We start from the raw sequence: 4,638 nt of genomic DNA, 5'->3' as shown, positions 1-4,638 counted from the left end.
TACATAGTTTTGCAAGTGTACTGTGTATGGTAAATAATGCTGTTGTTCAGATTCAGGCTGATGGCAAAACATAGCTGACATTTAGTTTGCTTCTAAAATATATTTTATCAAAATTCAGAGCTTGGCTCTCTTTGGCTCTGAGCCCACTGCTAGGGCACACATCAACCAATGTTCCCTTTGGTTCCCTTATGATGTCAGTAATGTTGCTCAAACACAGAATGTTTGGCGACAAAAGAACTACTTGATCATGGACAGAATTGCCCATCACTAATCATAAACAACTTTCCTGAAACCCTCTGCCTCTCTCTCAGCCTGGAACACTCTGGCTCTCTCTCAGCCTTGAACAGTCTGGCCCTCTCTCAGTCTGGAATCCTCTGGCTCTCTCTCATCCTAGAATTCACGCTGGCTATCTCTTTGCCTGGAATTCACTCTGTCTCTCTCTCAGCTTGGAATCCCCTCTGGCTCTCTCTCAGCCTGGAATCTACTCTGGCTCTCTCTCAGCCAGGAATCCACTCTGGGCTCTCTCTCAGCCTGGAACCCTCTCTGGTTCATTCTCAGCCTAGAACCCTCTCTGTCTCTTTCTCAGCCTGGAATCCACTCTGGCTCTCTATTAGGCTCTTGCTGATCACTTCCCTCAGCCTTTTGCTGATCACTACTCCTGCTCCTTGCATCTGAGTGCAGGTGCAAATAACCCAAATCAGGATTGGGTTGGGCCAAGGAAGCCACCCTTTCACTCCTTTGGCCGGCTCCAGGGTCCTAAAGAACCTGTTTTTTCTTTATAAAAACCTGTACATCAATTAACACTTTCTTTTCCCTGGAGCCATTCTAACACCTTCCCTAACATTTTAGGTACACTCTGTCACAATATATTTATTTATTTAGCATCTTCAGTATATGCAGCGTCTTCAGCCACCTCATGTTTACATGCACCGGCTCCAACATCGGCCATACATCAATAATCTGGACTGTAGATGCTCATTGTGTGTTGGCACAGACACTTGTTAAATTGTTACATAGTGAGGTTGAAAAAAGAAGGTCCCTTAATTTCAACCACTAAATAAATAAACATATCCTAGATAAAAATCCCACAGTTGATCCAGAGGAAGGCAAAAAAAACTCTGGTTAGATTTGCTCCAACAAGGGAAAAAAATCCCTTCCAGTTATATTCTGTGATTCTAGAAAAGCGTCCAGATTTTTCTTAAAGCAATCTATAGTAGTTGCTGAAACTACTTCCTGAGGAACCTGATTCCACATTTTACGGACCTATTAAACATCTTCTCTAGATGCAAAGAGTGCTCTCTGGTCGTTACCTTAATGACCTTAAAGTGAATAATTGAGAAGCGAGCTCTCTATATGGACCTATTCATATAGGGTGATCATATTGTAATCTAATAAAGATTACAATCTATATAATCAAACCTGGGGGAATAACATAGAGCTGGTACCACATAACATAGAAAAATGCAAAAAATATGGTTGCAAAAAAAAAAAAAAAACTTACCATGATATTCCAAATAGTGCTGCCAATAACAGCCCTGAATCCTTTCGTGTATTCATTCATTTCTGCTACTTGATTTGTACTATGACCAATACCATACATATACTGTATATACTTGCATATAAACCAATTCGAATGTAAACCGAGATACCAAATTTTACTCGAAAAAAAAAAAAAAAAGAGGAAAACTACACTACTGACTCAAGTATAAACCTAGGGCACAAAATTGTCATACTACCTGTCAATTCCGATGGCTCTCCCCGCCAAACATCCTGCAGCATCCAAAAGAAAATGCAGCTACACTTCTTGATTTCACATGCATGTGGGAAGTCATGCACACTCTGACACAGCACATGGAGAAGGAGTTCCTTAAAGGGTGCAGAAGTCATTTCAGCTTCAACAGTAATGGTGGATGTTGCCGTGATTTTGCACCAGCTCTTTAGGGTTTGGGACTCTCCATGGCGCACACCTAATCTGTACTTGCTTACTGGTTACCTGCACACGTTCCTGAATATTCCTGGATATCCCCAGGGCTGCTACCTTTTGGACATTTAGCAGCAAAGAGCCCGGTAGTCACAAGGACTACCAGCCAATAACCCCTGGCGGGGTGCTCTAGTGAAGACCAGACTCCATGTCCAAGATGATCCTGGGTTACCTGCCAGAACGGGGATCCTAAAAGTAATGTACAAAAATGCCAATAAAATGAATACATACCCCAGTATTATATTGGAGGAACTCCAATTAAACAGGATTTGTATAGCGCCAACATATTACGCAGCGCTGTACATTAAATAGGGGTTGCAAATGACAGTCTAATACAGACAGTGATACAGGAGTAGAGGACCCTGCCCCGAAGAGCTTACAATCTAGTAGACCATTCCTGCCATTCTATTCACAGAATTATGCTTACTACTAGAGTACAGGGGCTCTTTAGAATCAAATGAGCGTTTTAAAAAATAAATCAATATTATGATCTTATCCTTTTCTTTAACAGCATTTTTTCCCCAATCTACAACTTTTATTTTCTGTCCACTTTCAAAGCCTTGGCATTTATTTTTAGCCTATTTCTTCAGCACAAGTAGCTTTTATTGTTTTTATTTAGTGTTTCTGCACCACCAACGCAGTGAAACATTTTTAAAGTCCTTCTTCTTGTGCGTTTGTCAAACTCTTTGGAGAAACACTGTTAATTTAATTTTATGATGTAGCATTAAAGAAAAGACGCCAGCAGGACCATAACCGAATCGCAATGGATATTGCAAGCTCTTGTGGCAGGGAAAAAAGAAAAATGCGACAAGGAGTCAGAAGGGGGAAATTAGAATGACGAAGCAGTTGAGCTGACCTTGGGCAAGGACTAAGGTTAGGTAGGGCCAAGGAACGCCAAAGCAAATCTAGATCCATTTCAATAAAACCCAAGAATTCTTGTTTGGAAAATTCTATATAAAGGTTGTTTCATTTGTCAAATGTGACATTTATAGGAGAAGGATATAAGACTTCGACAGCCAGTGGGGCTCCAGGATGAATAGGATTTTTAACTTCAGTAAAACTGGAGCTAGGGCAAAGATGTTTTATTTAGCAGGATATTAAACTCAGCATGGAGTTTTAAAAAAACAGCTGTTGCTGGAAAATCTGGAGTTCGGTGAGGAAAAAAAAAAAAGTTTACAGAGCCCCGGAGAAAAATGAACAATAAAGAGTAAATTTATTCTAAAGCCTCTTGCAAAAATGTTATTACGTTTTGGGATTTATACATTCTAGAGAGTGCAATTTTTTCATATGTTTATGACAAATAGATATTGATGTATTTTGCTGTCAATATGGGAACAACATTAGCTGGGATTTGTATATGCTCTGCTGGAGTTTATATGGGATCCTGGCAAGTTGGATTTACGAAACCTAAGTTTACATATATCTACTTGTGACAGAAAAGCTGTGAGTTCTTCATTCATTTTAAAGGATTTTTAAACCCAATTACTAAAATTGCATATAAGCTTTAACATATTAATGTTATTTTAAAAGTCATTTTTAATATTTGGAAATTTGCAGTTTTTATTAAACTAATACTTAGTGATCGTGTCATTAGAGTTCAGTCACTTCCTGTTATAAGAATGCTGCATCCCAAGCTCCCAAATTGTGGTAAATTGCCCAATTTGCACAGTAAGAGTGGATTAAATGAGCATGATTAAATAAAACAAGAGCCCATTTATTGTATACATACCTCGGATATGTTACAGTGATCTTTTTAACATAGGGAAACTTTCAGGATTTAGGAAACCCCTGCTTTACTTACTATATCCACAGCTCATAGTACATTAGAGTTGTGATCAGTGGAAGGAATGCCTTTTACATTGCTTTCCAATGGGAAAAATATCATCCTTACAGATAGCCAAAAAGATCATTGGTATCAGTTAAACTCACCTGAGATACAAAAATTACTCATTGCTCAAGGAACCTCTAGCAACCTCTGGAAAAACTCTGGGGTTCCATGGAATCCTGTTTGAGAATTTCTGTACTACAGACCTTGTACCCAGTAAAGCTTGAAAGGCAGCAATGATAGCGAATTGGTAAAAGATATTATAAAAGAAGGGATAAATTGTGATGCTCCAATATGCCTAAAGGCAATGCTATAATTTTCTCTCAAATGTAAAAAAATCAAATCAGCTAAATTTCTGTGATATCAATATGTCCAGTTAGGAAATGTAAGGGATTGTGAATCAATTGATGCTATTTACTAACGCCCCCCCCCCCCCCCCACATTCCCCAGACCTACATCCAATAGACTCATATAAATTTGTACTAACGCCTACAAGGTAATGTAATAAAATGAAATCTCTGGTCAAACAGTTACTTGAAATGTTCATTATTTCTCCAAGTGTTTCAGATTTATTATTAACATTTAGAAGGTATTCACACAGCTTCAATCATATGCAAAGAAGGACACCAGTGTCTTTACCCACAATCAAAAATAAACTCACCAGAATTTTTAGACCATCAGATATATGAATGATCTAAAGTGCTTCAAGACATTAATGTCCAGCAGGCTGGAGCAAATAGTTACCTAAAACTGTGACCTTTCATCAACCCGAATCTTATGAGTGAAACAAAATTCAGATGAGACCAAGAATAAAATGTGTAAAAAAAACCTG

Source organism: Pyxicephalus adspersus, chromosome 1 (genome assembly GCF_032062135.1).
Source record: "Pyxicephalus adspersus chromosome 1, UCB_Pads_2.0, whole genome shotgun sequence".
Lineage (NCBI taxonomy): Eukaryota > Metazoa > Chordata > Amphibia > Anura > Pyxicephalidae > Pyxicephalus > Pyxicephalus adspersus.
This window is presented reverse-complemented; position numbering follows the sequence as displayed.